The sequence below is a fragment of the Silene latifolia genome, chromosome Y (assembly GCF_048544455.1).
Source record: "Silene latifolia isolate original U9 population chromosome Y, ASM4854445v1, whole genome shotgun sequence".
Classification (NCBI taxonomy): domain Eukaryota; kingdom Viridiplantae; phylum Streptophyta; class Magnoliopsida; order Caryophyllales; family Caryophyllaceae; genus Silene; species Silene latifolia.
The window spans coordinates 353,511,147-353,527,870 of record NC_133538.1 but is presented as its reverse complement, the minus strand read 5'-3'; the positions used below and the strand labels follow the sequence as shown (position 1 = coordinate 353,527,870).

Sequence of the window (16,724 nt, the reverse complement as noted above, 5' to 3'; positions counted from 1 at the left end):
AGATTCTGACATTGAGGTAAATAAGCTCAAGAAAAAGGTTCGATCTTTCTCTAAAGACAAGATCTGTCATCTTCTAGACCAATTCATTGATAAGTGTCGTATCCAAAGCAATAAATTAGAGGCTATGCAAACTGAAATTGAGGACATAGCCGAAGAAAATGTTGGTTTAAAAGAATTTCTAAATGAGGTAGATCAACCTAGTTCATCATCGAGTCTTGAAAAGGAGATTAAAAAGCTCCGAAAACAGAATCTGTTTCTTGCTAAAAAGGTTGATGAAATACATGCAACAGATCAGTGCAATGTTGCATCCGTGTCTAACAAGGAGAAGAGTTCCTTGACAAAGTCGTGTCCTCACTAACCAAAGAACGTGACCAACTTTTGATTGATCTTGCAACATGTCAAAATGAAAAAGAAGATCTTGTCAAAATTTCTGAAATGCTAAATGATGAGTCAAGTCATGTTAAAAGTGCTTTAGATCGAGTGCAAAATTCAAATGATGATCTTCTTGTTCAAATTGAAACTCTGAAAAAGGTTGAACAAATCCATGCAACAGATGATGCAACTGTTGCATCTGAGTCTATGAAGGAAATTGAGACTCTCACAAAACATGTGTCTTCACTAACTAAAGAACGTGACTCTCTGTTAGCTGACCTCACCTTGTGCAAAAGAGATAACAAGCAACTTGAGCAAATTGGCTTATTGCTTAGTGATGAGGTGAGACATGCTAAACATGCATTCGACAAAGTAGGTCAACTAAATCTTAATCATCTTGCTAAAATTGACAAACTAACCAAAGAGCTAGATGAGGCTAAGATGTTCTATTTGAAATGGGAAGGATGTCAGAATGTCTTGGAGTTTCTTCTAAAACAATCTCAAGAATATGAAAACCGTGCAAAAAATGCTGGACTTGGTTTCAAATGCAACAGTTCTACGCACTGTTGCACTCGAAACCAAGACCCAAGCGTAACTGATTTTCGAAGAAGAAAGTATGCTGGCCTTCCTGAGTACATTATCTGCAATTACTGTGGTAAAACTGGTCACGAGTTCAATGGTTGTGAAAAGAGAGTCCTCGACCTAGAAAAAAGTACTAAAGTGGCTAAACATGTTTGTGCTAAAAAGAAAGAAGCCAAGAAAGTTGTTGTCAAGAAGGAACCCTAACTTGTTTGGGTTTTGGGTTCCTAAACTAACTGTTTGATTTCTTATAGGCATTAGCGAAAGGCAGCAGCAATTGGTACTTAGACAGTGGATGCTCTCGTCACATGACGGGAGGTGAAAACCAATTTCTTTCGCTAGAAGCCTACGATGGTGGCATGGTGACTTTTGGTGACAACAAACGAGGTGAAATCATTGGTATTGGAAAAGTTGGTAAGTCAAAGTCACTATGTATCGACAAAGTGTTGCTTGTCAAAGGTTTGAAACACAATCTTCTAAGCATATCACAATTGTGTGATCGAGGTAATATCGTTGAATTTCTTGCTAGTGAATGTAGAATAATTGATGGAAAAACTAAGGAACTCATTCTTGAAGGTAAACGTGTCAAAGATGTCTACATGACTAACTTATACTCATTGTCAAGTCAAACACTATCATGCATGAGTGTCCAAAAGAATGACCCTTGGCTTTGGCATAAACGACTTGGTCATGTAAATGCTAAAACACTTAATACCCTTAAGAAACTTGATTTAGTTGATGGCATTCCTAACATCAAATTTGAATTCAAATCACTTTGTGACGATTGTGTTAAAGGTAAACAAGTAAAATGCTCCTTTAAATCCAAAAAGATTGTTAGCACTTCCTTGCCTCTTGAACTCATTCACATAGACTTATGTGGACCCATGCGTATTGTTAGTAAAGGTGGAAGTCGCTATATTTGTGTAATTGTTGATGATTTTACAAGATTTGTTTGGCTTCTCTTCTTAAGTTCTAAAGATCAAACTTTTGATGAATTCTTAATTTGGGTTAAAAAGGTCCAAAACAAATTTGGTTATAAACTTGTCTCCTTGAGATCCGACCATGGAACCGAATTTGAGAATTTATCATTTGAGTCTTATTGCAATGAGTACGGTATTAGCCACAACTTTTCGGCCGCAAGAACCCCTCAACAAAATGGGGTTGTGGAACGAATGAATCGAACTCTTGAAAATATGGCTATGACCATGCTCATTAGCTCTAAAGTGCCAAGAAACTTTTGGGCCGAGGCCGTTAACACATCTTGTTATATCTACAATCGAGTCATGATTAGAAAAATCATTAACAAAACTCCTTATGAATTATTACGAGGAAGAAAACCTAACATCTCACATCTAAAGTGCTTTAGTAGTAAATGCTTTGTACATAATAATGGAAAAGACAACCTAGGCAAATTTGATGCTCCTAGTGATGAAGGTGTTTTTGTTGGATATTCCGACCATAGTAAAGCTTACAAAGTTTATAACAAGAGAACCATGAAAATGGAAGAAAGCGTTCATGTAATATTTGACGAATCTAGTCTCTTTGTTTCAAACACTCAGGTTAATGATGAAGAAGATGATGAGGAAGACGATGACTTCGAAATTGGAATGATACGCCATGACATGGATCAAGTAGTGGAAGAAGCTGAGCAACAGTTGGAGCCATTGTTGCATGAGGAGGCTGGCCAAAATTCAGGGGGAATTAACCCTCCTTCATCTCAAAATAAAGCTAGCTCATCCAGGGGGAATGAGGAGTGCAGTGAACCAACCACTAACCAAATTGAAATAAATCCACAAATACCCTCACACAATATTCCCCATGCAACAACCCACTCGACACTTTGCATCGAACCAACCGAAACAAATGAGGCCTCTAACACCCTTGTTCCAAAGAAATGGAAGCATCAAGGTTCCCATCCTCTATCAAATTTAACCAGTGACCTTACCTCTGGAATGAAAACCAGATCATCTCTCCAAAATCATTGTGCTTTTGAAGCATTCATATCACAAATTGAACCCACAAATATCACAATGGCGCTATCCGATGAATATTGGGTCACGGCTATGCAAGAAGAATTGGAGCAATTTGAGAGAAACAAGGTATGACATCTGGTCCCTAGACCATCTCAACGTACTGTAATTGGTACGAGATGTGTCTATCGCAATAAGCTTGATGATGTTGGAGAAATCGTAAGGAATAAAACTAGACTAGTGGTACAAGGGTTTAATCAACAAGAAGGGATTGATTACGATGAAACCTTTGCACCAGTAGTTAGGCTTGAGGCCATACGAATGCTCGTAGCTTTTGCATCTCATGTTGGCATAAAACTTTTTCAAATGGATGTTAAAACCGCTTTCTTAAATGGCTATCTTGAAGAAGAAGTTTTTGTCGAACAACCCCCGGGCTTTTTAAACAATGAGTTCCCTAATCACGTATTTAAACTTGACAAAGCACTTTATGGTTTAAAACAGGCTCCCCGAGCCTGGTATGATAGGCTTTCCAAATTCCTATTAGAAAATGGTTTTGTACGTGGTTCGGTTGATAAGACATTGTTTATCAAGTCACAGTCAGAGGAACTGTTGCTTGTGCAAGTATATGTCGATGACATTATTTTCGGTGCAACTAACAATATTCTTTACAAGTACTTTTCGGATCTTATGACTTCTGAATTTGAAATGAGCATGATGGGAGAACTTGGATTCTTCCTTGGTCTTCAAATTAAGCAAGATGAAAAAGGAACCATGATTCACCAACAAAAGTACTTAAAGGAAATGATAAGTAAGTTTGGGTTAACTAGCTCGAATCCTATGCCTACACCTATGATTGCCAAGCCTAATATTGACAAAGACGAAAATGGTAAGAGTGTTAGTGAAAGGGTATATCGAGGTATGATCGGTTCATTGCTTTATTTAACCGCTAGTCGACCCGACATACAATTTAGTGTGTGTGTGTGTGTGTGCTCGTTTCCAATCAAATCCTAAAGAATCACACTTCAAAGTCGTCAAACGGATTTTTAGGTATTTGATTGGAACACAAGGTTTATACCTTTGGTACCCAACTCATTATGACATTGATCTTGTAGGATTTTCGGATGCGGATTATGCCGGGAGTTCGTTGGATAGAAAAAGCACCTCGGGTATTGCCACCTTCTTAGGACCGTGCCTTATCTCATGGGCATCCAAGAAGCAAAATACCGTTGCTCTATCCACGGCCGAAAGTGAGTATGTAAGTGCCGCTCTTTGTTGTGCTCAAATTCTTTGGGTACGACAACAATTGCATGATTACGGTCTTATTTTCGAAACTACTCCTATATTTTGTGATAATACAAGTGCCATTAACATCTCGAAAAATCCAATACAACATTCTAGGACAAAACACATCGACATAAGGCATCACTTTCTATGTGATCAAGTGGAAAAAGGAAATATATGTCTAACCTTTTGTAGAACGGAAAATCAAATTGCGGACATTTTTACAAAACCGTTAGAAAGGGAACAATTCGTAAAACTTCGGTTCGAAATTGGTTTGTTAGGCGACATGTGACATAAATTAAAATTATCTTTCCTATATGATTGACTAGAGATGAAATGATGTATATATGTTCTCAAGTTTAAAAATGTCTAAATTGCCATATAACAAGTGTACCGAAAAAATTGCATTGGAAGTCCATATTTTGCATTTGAATTATTTTGCATTGAGCTTTGCACTACTTTATATCCCATCTAGCACATCCTACACCAAGTCGCCCCCTATGCCATCATTACCCTCATTTAACACTCCACCTCAACCTTTATCAACTCCCTCCTTAACACTCCAACCGTCCATCAAACAAAACCCCCATGTAATAACCCCACTTTCCCATTTACCCACAACTCACTTCAAAATTCAAAAGTTCTCTCAACCTCTTTCATCTTCCAAAACCGTCAAAATAATCACCCACAAAATGGCTCCCAAAAAATCAACTAGAAGAGAAATTCAAAACCTTAGAAATACATTCAACCCCAAATATATTGCCCAACAAAAAATGGCCACACAATCCGCTGCAAGTATTGAAAAATCCGACAAACCCACCCCGTCTCCTTCCAAGCCGCCAACAGTCAAACCAAATGTTGCACGAAAGAAATCCATGGTCAAAAGGAAGAGGCCGTGGTAGAGGAGGTCGTGGTGGATTAAAACGAAGTCCACCAATCTCCTTGATGTTGGACTCAAATGTTGATGTTGATTCCGAGGAAGACGAGCCCACGCTCAAACAAATAGCAAGCAACATCCAAAAAGACAAAGAAAGTGATGATGATGTGATTGTTGCTACTATTGTTGAAGAAGAAAAGGAAACTGAGGTTGTTGGTGATATTGTTGACAAAGAAAAAGAAAAAGAATCTGAAAAAGTGAATGAGAAAGATGTTGAAGAGAAAAATGAAAAAGATGAAAAAATAAGTGAAAAAGATGAGGAAAGAGAGACAGAGAGTGAAATCGAAAAAGAAAAGGAAACAGAGAGCGAAAAAGAGGCTGAAAAAATTGATTCCCCAAATCAAACTTCTGAAAAGGAAGTTCTTCATGGAGAAGAGACCATTCCCAACATTGAAAACATCAATGAATCCGCCAATGAAGACACTGTTGCTGATGAATTTGAACCTCTCTTTTCCGAAAAACCCAAAACAAAATCCCAAATCAAAATCACTGAACTATTTGGTGATGATGATGATATTATCACTTAAACCCCCACCAAATCAAAGGCAAAATCTAAGGCCGGTCTCAAAAGAAAGAAGGAACCAAAACCACAAACGACTAAAAGGCCGAGGTACCCACGGAAGAGGGAGGTGGTCCTTCCAAAGGAAGATGATGATGTTATTGAGGATAAAATTCCTCTCAATACATGCACGGAGTTGATGGTCACCACTCACGATGAGGCATTCAAGAACGAGGTCCTTGCTCATCTCAACTCTCTCGACCTTCCGGATGACACCCTCAAGCTATGTCACGGCATGCTTACATGTTGCTTCCACAGTGGGAGACGTTACAAGAAAACATGGTATGATTCTTCTCCGGCTTTTGCATTCTTCAAAGCTGCTATTTTTTGTCAGGGTTGGTTTAATCTCCTCGACAAACATTCACCGGTTTACATGTCGGAGTTAATTCAGTTCTATGCGACAGTCAAGGTTGATGTTGCATCAGGAAATCTCTCGGCATTTATAAACCAAAAACCCTTTGCCTTGACCATTGACCAACTTGCCTCTTACCTTGAGGTTGAAGCCGTGGGTCTTACCACCTTTCCTAAGACCACTTGGGGTGATATTGATGAAGCTATGGCTAGTGAGGTTATGAGAACCCTTCGACCCGAAAATGACAGTGGCACCACCAACATATATGCCCATGAACTTCAAGCCCCCCACCGTTTCACCTTTAACCTTGTTCACCGAGCCATCTTACCAAGCAATAACAGTAGGGGACGATGTTCTCTCCTTGAGATGCTCCTTATTCACCACATTATCAAACGTCGTCCCATCAACCTTCCCCAACTAATCTTCCACCGTATCAATGAGATTGCCCCCGACCTCCAAAAAGGGAAATTTGACAAGCAAACCGTGATTCCATACGGAATGTGGTTGTCCATTGTCTTCATGAAACAGAAGATAGTCATGAAAGGTAGCCCCGGTATTGAAAAACTCAGTGATTACATGACCATGGGTTTGCTTTCTCAAATGACTTTGGCCATCAACAATAGGAAATTGACCCGCAAGTTCTCGGGTAGAGGTAAAACTGGTGCAACAGTTGGTTCAACTGTTGAAATGGGTGTTGTTCTCGGTAAGTTGGACAAGCTTATGAACATGGTGTCCAAATTGGTTGTGGACAATGAGACTCTTAAGGAAGATGTTGCTGAGCTCAAAACCTTGAATGAAGATCTTATTGAGCGTGTGCAAGCTCTTGGTGGTCATGTGTCCGATGATGAATGAGGCATTCTTACCTACCCTTGCCTTCCTATCCTTTTGGCTCTTTGTTCTTAATTCTTATGCAAACTATGGGCTGTTTCTTTTCTCTTATTTTGAACATTTGTCTTTGGTTTAATTATGTACTACTTGAACATGTTTCTGTCCTTCTCTTGATGATGTCAAGAGGGGGAAGTAGTTAAATTATGTGTTTATGTGTTAACTAACAACTCTTCGGCTAACGTTCACCGTGAATTTGTCTTAGCTATGATGATTAGATGTTCTACTTAAGCCAAGCATGTTGACCCCCACTCACCTTGATCATGTTTAAATGATGTCCTTACTATTTGGTTCAAAGACCGACTCACCATGGGCTTAGGGGGAACTTCACACATATTTAAAACTTGCCATCATCAAAGGGGGAATTTCTTAGAACACACTTGGTTGATGATGCCAAGTTTCATTATGATTTAATTGTTTGCCTCTTAGTAAATGTTTAGCAAATTGAAGCATCCCATGATTGTTCAAAGAAGTTCAAGATGATCAAGATGAAGGACAAGTCAAGCATGCCCATAGTCTAGAACAAATGTTGTAAACGAGGTAGTTCTGTGACACCCTTAAAATTTAGCGTTATCTAAATACTTAAAGGCGTAAATTCAACGGAAAAACTGGTAGGATATGTTTGTAAATGGTTCAACTAGATAAAACCTGCAATTTCAAAATTTTTTCTAACTAAACCGTTCACAACCAATCCAACTCAAGAAGTCCAACATTCCCAGAAGCGGGTGCCAAGACCCTGCAAAATCTGATGAACTACTTTACATGCCATAGCTAAATAAGAAAGTAGAATGACACAAACCCAAAATAGAAAAAGGGAGACATATGTCCCTTCAAATAATATACAAACCAAAAGATAAAAGGGTTACTATAAGAATAGCCAAAAAACTAGGTCCAAGGTTCCTTGCTCACTAGCTCGTCTGTGACCCCCAACAAAGCATCAACAACCTGTCAATCGCATTTTATACAAACACGAAAGCCACAATTCAGTGGGGAGTAACTTCGAGTCCTCCCAGCCACGAATCGTCAAAATTAATGTAACATGTAAACAATTTGATAAACCATTTACTTATCATGTATTCTAACAAATGACCCCTAAACTGACCAAACTAAACTATCATGTGAATCATATAACAAATAGTAATCCAAACTTTATCAACTGTAACCGTCTTACATCTCACCTATTACAGTTCATAAAATCACCATACAAGAAAGGGCAATATATCAAAGACAGGCATAAGTTCTTAGCACGGTCAATAGTTACTTTGTAACTCGAGTCTATACCACGAGGTAGGGAAGGTAATCGAACCGGTATCTTGGCTCAGCGGTTAATATTAATAAAACATGGCCAAGAGACAACACAACCCTAGCCTAAAATCTGCGCAGACCTAGACATGAGGATACACACCACCGCACCCAAGACCCACAACTTTTTTTAAAACAAAGTGAAGTGAGTACCCTAAGGAGTCCACCAAAGGGTTGGCTAGTAATTAAGCTGACCACTTACTATCAAAATAAGTAACTGAGGTCATGCCCCAACTTGGATAAACATCCACTAGTCAGGAACACAAAGGCTATCAAGCAGTGAACATATACTCGTCAAAGACTATAAAGACCTATCTATGATGAAGGCCGAAGTACTCACCTAGGACCTAGTCCCAGCTAGTCCCAGCTTGAATACTTTAGCCCACACCACACAAGACTCACCACACAAGTCAATTAAGACACCCACTTAACCATAAGAGGGCAAAAAGTCCTACTTACCAACATGAATTCTAACATTCTATCATGTGAAAGGCTATATAATTGTCTATTCAAAGATACAAATCCAACAGTGTCCTCAATAAGAATTCAATACTAACTTCCAATTCTAGCAATTTTAACAATATTAAAGGCTTTAGGGGAATCTAGGGCCATTACTACAAAATAAGAAGCTATTTAAATTCAACTAACTAAAAAAGAAGCTATTTAAATTCAACTAACTACACATGTGAAATAGAGATATAATAAATGGCCTAAAACAAGAAAAAGGCCGATTATCTAATTCATTCAACCGAATTTTTACCCGCAACCCCACCTGCGGCAGTGCGGTCAAATTGCGGTGACCAATCACTCAATTAATCGACATCGCATCGATTAAAGGGACTAAGGCTCGATTTTAAACACAATTAACAAAACATTACAATTATCCCTATACAATTCATTCTGAGCCTATTATTTACAAATTCATTTTGTAAACTATCCTAACATGTGATAACTATTAATATAAGCATAGTTTTACCATTAACATAATTTTTATTACTTATATGATTCAATTCCTAAAGTGAACTCATACTAACTATGTCATTAATAAACCTTAAATGACAAATTTTGCATGGAAAACCGCGAAACAAGCAACGGACCGACCAGACCAACCGTGGAGCTAGCCGTGGGCTCATACGCCTCTTGCCTTTTGCCCGTCCCCTACGCCACCATTTTTTCCATTTTTATTTAGTAAAAGACCGTCTGAACATTAATTAATCGTTCCCAATTCAACTTTGTTAATTTAAACTAACAAAAGGCATAATTAAAGCATACATGCAACAAATTTTAACATGTGAAAACTACTACTCAAACAAAAATTCACCAAACATACAAAAATCAAAAACATGTGACGATCTTTCGTCGAGTAACTCGAAATATGTTACCTTAAGCTAGAAAATGAGCAATTAGCACCTCAAAACCGAAACCCTAACAACAACTAGCCGCTATCCTCTACAATATACGAGTCCCCGAACTCGTCCTCCAAATCTTCACCTAATTAAACAATAAAAACACCATAAATAAGCACCAAAACCGAAAATACCGAAATTTCATCTTAAAACAACTTAATGAAAACTGAAATTAAATTATACCAAGTTGTAGATCGCGACGAGGGGATTCCTGAAAGGTAAATTATGCGAAAAACCGATAAGAAACGCGAAAGATATGGTGAATTTGAGCTTAAATGTATAAAAATGGAGTTTTGGTAACGTTAGAGGTTGAAGAAGATAAGAAAACCAGAAAAAATGAAGGGAAGGGGGGGTGGTGCGCGTGAAAGGAAGAAAGGAAAGGAGGAGAGCGGGTTTGAGACGGGATTTTTCGAGTCGGTTTTGACTCGTTTCGATAATAATTAAAACCGTAAGTCAAACGCAAATTCCGTCAAGACCAAAGTTCTTAAACACGAGATTACAAGAAAATTGAGTATTCATACGACCCATTTCCAAATCCGTTTACCCAACGTTCAAAAGAATTGTCATTTTCCCCCCCGATACGCCCTTATTTCGAAATAAAAAGTTTTACACGGTTTAAACTATTTTTAAACATTTCGAAACTATCAAAATAAATACTTTTCTTCAAAATATAATAAAATTATATTTCTTTGAATTATTTTTACTTTAATTATTTTAAATATCAAATTTTATTTGATTAATAAATTATTTTCGAAATATATTAACGGTCCGAAATTACGGGGCGTTACAAGTTCAACATATTTCTTTTACGCATAAGTTATGGCAAAACCGTGCAACAGTTCCTGAGATTGTTGCACCATGGTTTCTGGTACTAACGAATGGAGAATTTTCGGGAAAATTCACAAGTGTTTGAAATTCTTTAAAAAAGCTTTTCTATGTTTAAAACAAACATTATTTCAAACTGAAGAACAAAAAGAACAAAAGGAATATGCTTGCACAATAATTTAAAAGATGCTAATCCCATTTGTGCAAGTTGTTTTTCATGCTAAAAATAGGTCTTATGCTTTTTTCCATTTGTAGCAAAATTGTGAGTTCCCATACTTTATGGGAAACACTCCTTTGCTTTGGAAAAATGCAGCCACCTTGAGCCTTTCAAACCTGATTGTTCTTTTATATTTTTAAATGAAAATGCATGCTACTAACTTGTGGATATTAGATTAAAGTAGTGTTAAGATCCTTCTCTTACACACTACCTTTCTCTATAAATAGCAACTTCATTTTTCATTTATTGTAAGACTTTGAAAGAGCATTCATTGTAAACACTTTGCAAATCTTTTCAAAGATTAAAAGCTTTGTTCTTCAATCATTTGCAAAACCGTTTTGTTTTTCAAAAGTCTTCAATTGTTTTTCAAAGTCAAAATCTCCAAGTATCGGTTAATCAAGCTGTTGCATAAACGAATATGTTCAATGATTCTCGTGTTTAGGTCTTAATTGTAATCTCCATGTTCTTAAGTGAACCACCGAGATTCGACTCAGAAAACCGTTGAGATAGAACCTTAAGTCTTGAAGCGGAGTAGCTTTGAGCAAGAGAAAGTCTTGAAGCGGAGTAGCTTTAAGCATTGCAACCGGAGTAGGTTGGCGAGTTGTTTCATTGTAATGGTTTAGTTAAGTTTGAGTAAATTTCTAAACAAGCAATAAAATAACGGTTGGACGTAGGCTCCGGAGTAGGAGCTGAACCAATTTTTAAATATCGTCTTGTTTGTTTATTTACTTTCACGTTCTCTTATCATTCTTCTTTTACACGTTAATCTCGCTCTCAGTGCCGTGCAACAGTCTCTCATACTGTTGCATAGACCTGCTGTACCGTTTGTGAACTTACAATCCATTAAGTTTCTCAAACTCGTGTTAATAGATCTTACTTGTGTTAGTCATTAACCAAGTAAGGGAGAAAATTTTTAAAGGGTACACCTAATTCACCCCCTCCCCCTCTTAAGTGTTTATTGTTCTTAACTCATCAGAGGGATATCCCTACTTGGCTATTGCAGACTGTACTTGAAAGTTGAAATGTGTTGTTACTGTTGTACAAGTAAAATTACCACCATTTTACCTAGTTTCCTTATATTCTTTTCTTTTGTAATTCACAGTCCTATTATTTTCAGGCATTCGGTAAATGTAGTGTAATTGGTGATGCTTTCAAATGATGATGACAATAATTCCATGAGTTCATTTTAAGCAAAATGTTGTATCATTTGTGTTTATTTGATTACGAGACCCTTAGTAAGAATTTTCATTTGTGTCCATGAAAGTTGTGTCAAAAATGAAGGCTCTGATTGGAGCAAGATCTCGCATATCCCCTATATTTGTATGGATGGCGAGGAAATTTAAAACATGGAGTGAATCGTAACTTGGTAAGTATATCATCGTGGAATTTGTTAGGAAATTGTACACGAACTGAAAACACAATAATGAAAACCGCACCGAATCGCTATGCTTTCCTAATAGAACAATTCGACCCTTACTTTAGTGCCTGGGTTGTATCGAACTTTCTATTGAGATAAGACGGTTGCCCTCTGTATTCGACACAGAATACAGAGATATAATTAAGAAGTATTTTTGAGTAGTTTGTTAGATTGTTCAATGATGCAGAAGATGAGATTATCTGTATACCAAACATCTTCAACCCCATTCTATTTATATAGATATGAAAAGGTGTAGGGGGATGTATTTGTGAAGAGTAATAACTTTTCACAAATTCCGACACATTAAATGTCTATTGTGGGAATTAAAACCCATCAAAGTTTCCCGGGCATTGCCCCGAAGCCCCCCTGTCATAGTTGTTCAAATGAAAACTATTCCGTAAATTCATAAATAATTATGCAAGTGTACACTCCGTACTACCCGAACTTACATTATATTATAACGAACTTACCCATCTACGAACCAAACCCGAGTACGCTAAAATGAACCGGTAATTACACTTAAATTACCAACATTCCTCCCCCATTTAAGCGTAATTCAAGATTTTAAATAAGTTAACAAACATACCAATTTATGCATAAATGAAAATGTCACGAAGATTGAATTTCCACTTAGTGAAAATACACATTCCAAATATTCGAGTATCGGGGTGTGACTTATCATTGAACCCTTTCTACTCATTTTGAATACATGAAGATAACTCACACATAAATTAATTTACTTCTAAAATTACGTAACCGACACTTATTTTAAAGCCTAGTGTCCCATATCTATTCATGAACATATCAGGAGTCAAACCCATACTCCCTTGAAGCGGCTGTACTTCATGTCCATATAGGTTAATTCTTTTCATCGTGTCCTTGCATACACACTTTTTCAAAAGATCAACCTTACAACGTGCAAGTCTAAACACACACCTCGGGATATAAATTATCGTGTGCTTCAATCTCTTAACAATAGGCCTTCCACATTGAATTCAGCCTCTAACATTGTATTAGAGGGGAATTGGGTATCCTATCGCCAAAGATCTTATACGAGTTTTAGTCTCATCCCGTCAACCGACTTTATAACCGGTCAAGTCCTTAGTTGACCCTTTATGCAAAGTGATCAACTAAAACTGAGATCTCACAAAAGACAACCAATATCAATTCCCATTTATAATAGTCTATAAATCGTGTTATAACAAACACCCGGTGCGCACTGTTATTCACTATCAAAATTATATGAATGAAATTGGTCAAATACTTTAAGGAAAATCGTAGATTATTTTCTTCAGCTACTTAACCTTTTAATCGGCTATGCTAACACTACGCATACCAATTCCAATGTCAAACTCATAATGCAAATTCGATCTTGGAAATCCATATACTCATGGTACTTTCCCAAGTAAAATACACTACCACTAGTAGAAAATCACCTTCTACATTTGGTACTTCAATTTGCAAAATACTATCCCTCTAAGACCGAAGAAAAATGACATAGGACAAACCATAATTCATGGTTTACTTTATACATTGTCACACTTGCTTAATCCCTTGCCAAAGATGAGTACTAGCTATACTAGTTTACTTACTCAACTTGTGAAACCGCAATAATTAAGCCCTTGTGAAAACCCGAGTAATAGCTCCACTTTCATTATTTGAATAAAAGCGTCATACTCGACCATTGAAAGTATTAACCGTAGAATAACAATCATACTCTCACACTTATCCTAATACCGAATATCATATTACCTCCCCCGTGTCTTTCATAGAAGAACACAATGACAAAACCACCTTTTACAAGGTAAATAATCTTTGTTTTGTGTCAAAGACCAACTTGTCAAAAATCCTACAACAAATGACTACTCCATTACCGGACTCGTCAAAAACTGTACATTCAATATTACTGATGTACCTCTTACATGGTTAAACCACATAACTCCATAATCTCACCATGGTTATATCAAACCATCATTCTCGAGATTATATGGTAAAATCAATTACATCAGCAAACTTAAAATGCTTTACATATGACATTGACAGGTTAAACAATCATACAAAACAGTTAGCACACTAACAACATTATTAAATAACCAATCAAATATCCATTGATCAAAACACTAATTTCCATAAACATTCTTGTGGACAATGTTCATCTCACATAATATTCAATGTAAGAGATAACACAATTTGAATATTTATAGCTATACATGGGTGACTTTGAAATTCCTCCTTGAATAAACTAGCCTATCTACCCAAGATACCATATATTGGCTCTTAGTACCGCCCTACCTCAATACACCATGTTTTTAATCTATATATATGAATCCATATATAATTGCTTAGATATCGGGGTTGCCACCGAAGAGGGAGATAGATTTCAGTGTTGAGTTAAAACCGGGGACGGGGCCAATCTCTAAGGCACCGTACCATATGGGTCCTAAGGAGTTGGAGGAGCTGAAGAAGCTGCTGGATGATCTGATTGAGAAGGAATACATTAGACTTAGTGTATCACTGGGGGGAGCACCAGTCTTGTTTGTGAAGAAGAAAGATGGGAGCTTGAGGTTATGCATCGATTATAGAGAGCTGAACAAAGTTACAATGAAGAACAAGTATCCTTTGCCAAGGATAGATGATTTGTTTGATCAGTTGAACGGTGTAGTGGTCTTTTCTAAGATTGATTTGAGGTCGGGTTACCATCAGGTGAAGATTAGGGAAGAGGACATACCGAAGACAGCTTTTACGTCGAGGTATGGTTACTATGAGTATGTTGTGATGCCATTTGGGTTGTCTAATGCACCTGGAGTGTTTATGGATTTGATGAACCGGGTCTTCAGTCAGTTCTTGGATCGGTTTGTTGTGGTCTTTATCGATGATATCTTAGTATTTTCTAAGACTAAGGAGGAGCATGAGGAGCATTTGAGGATACTGTTGCAGACTTTGCGAGAAAATCAGTTGTATGCAAAGTTGTCTAAGTGTGAGTTCTGGTTAGAGGAAGTTGCTTTTCTGGGGCATGTGATTTCAAAGAAGGGTGTAGTTGTGGATCTTGCAAAGATTGAGGCGGTTACTAAGTGGGAAGCACCGAATAATGTGGCATAGATCGGGAGTTTCTTGGGTTTGGCAGGGTACTATCGATGGTTCGTGAAAGATTTCTCCAAGATAGCCAGTCCTATGACATCTTTGATGAGGAAAGAGAATAGTTTTCGTTGGGATAAAAGTTGTGAGACGGCATTCCAGACATTAAAGGAGCGTTTGACCACAGCCCCAATCTTAGCATTACCTGAAGGGAGTGAGAACTTTGAGGTGTATATCGATGCTTCAAATAATGGGTTTGGTTGTGTGTTGATACAGAATGGGAAAATGATTTCCTATGCTTCTAGGAAATTGAAGCCTTATGAGGAGAACTATCCGACACATGATCTAGAGTTGGGTGCGGTTGTGTTTTCTCTCAAGATTTGGAGGCACTACCTTTATGGGACGACCTTCAAGGTGTTTTTAGATCACAAGAGTCTCAAGTACATCTTCACTCAAAAGGAGTTGAACATGAGACAGAGGAGGTGGATGGAGCTGATTGGGGATTATGACATAGATATTATATACCATGAAGGGAAAGCTAATTTGGTTTCAGATGCCTTGAGCAGGAAGAGTGTGCATTCTCTATGCACAGCTATGTCCTTGATGAGGTTGAGAGATGAGGTGGGGAAGATGGGGATACATATGATCCAGAAAGGGGATGCTAGAGGGGATTTGACAGTGGAGCCAGACCATTAGGATGACATTCGCAGGAAACAGGCTTTGGATCCCAAGATTGAGGAGTTGAGAGCTGGAGTAAAGAAATGGACAATGTCTAGATTCTCTATTCATACAAATGGTAGTGTGAGATTCAATGGGAGATGGTGTGTTCCTAGTGATGAGGAGTTGAAAAAGATAATCATGATAGAGGCTCATTGCACACCATATTCGGTGCATCTAGGGGGTGACAAGTTATACAAAGATTTAATTTGAAGCAGACTTTCTGGTGGCCTGGGATGAAGAAGGAAACAGCTGAGTTTGTAGCTCGTTGTTTGACATGTCAGAGAGTGAAAGGGGAGCAACGATGACTATAAGGTAAGATTCAGTCTCTTAAGGTACCTGAATGGAAGTGGGAGTCCATTTCTATGGATTTTATAGTGGGTTTGCCGAGGAGTCAACACGGTAATAACATGATATGGGTTATAGTTGACCAACTGACTAAGTCAGCTCACTTTGTACCGATGAAAGACAATTGGACCAAGTTACAGTTGGCTTTGGCTTATAGGAAGCATGTGGTTCGTTTGCATGGGGCGTCTAAGGATATAGTGTCCGATAGAGATGCGAGGTTCATACCACGATTTTGAAAAGAGTTGTAAGAGATGATGGGGACCACTTTGAAGATGAGTATTTCATTTCATCCTGCGACAGATGGCCAGAAAGAGAGGACCATCAAGACTTTAGAGGACATGTTGCGAGCTTGTGTTATGGATTTTGGTGGTAGCTGGGAGCAGAGATTATATTTGATTGAGTTTTCTTACAACAACAACTATCTCACGAGTATTGGCATGGCACCATTTGAGGCATTATATGGGAGAAGATGTAGGAGTCTG

General features: G+C 37.8%; 1 long non-coding RNA gene across 1 annotated transcript; it reads right to left on the bottom strand.

The window, feature by feature from the left end:
* Window positions 1-7,795: 7,795 nt before the first annotated feature.
* LOC141633739 (uncharacterized) lies at window positions 7,796-9,853 on the bottom strand. The gene is made up of 3 exons (XR_012538515.1): window positions 9,827-9,853; window positions 9,620-9,728; window positions 7,796-7,880 (listed from the first exon to the last, which is right to left on the bottom strand). It is a non-coding gene; the product is annotated as an uncharacterized LOC141633739 (long non-coding RNA).
* Window positions 9,854-16,724: the final 6,871 nt, after the last annotated feature.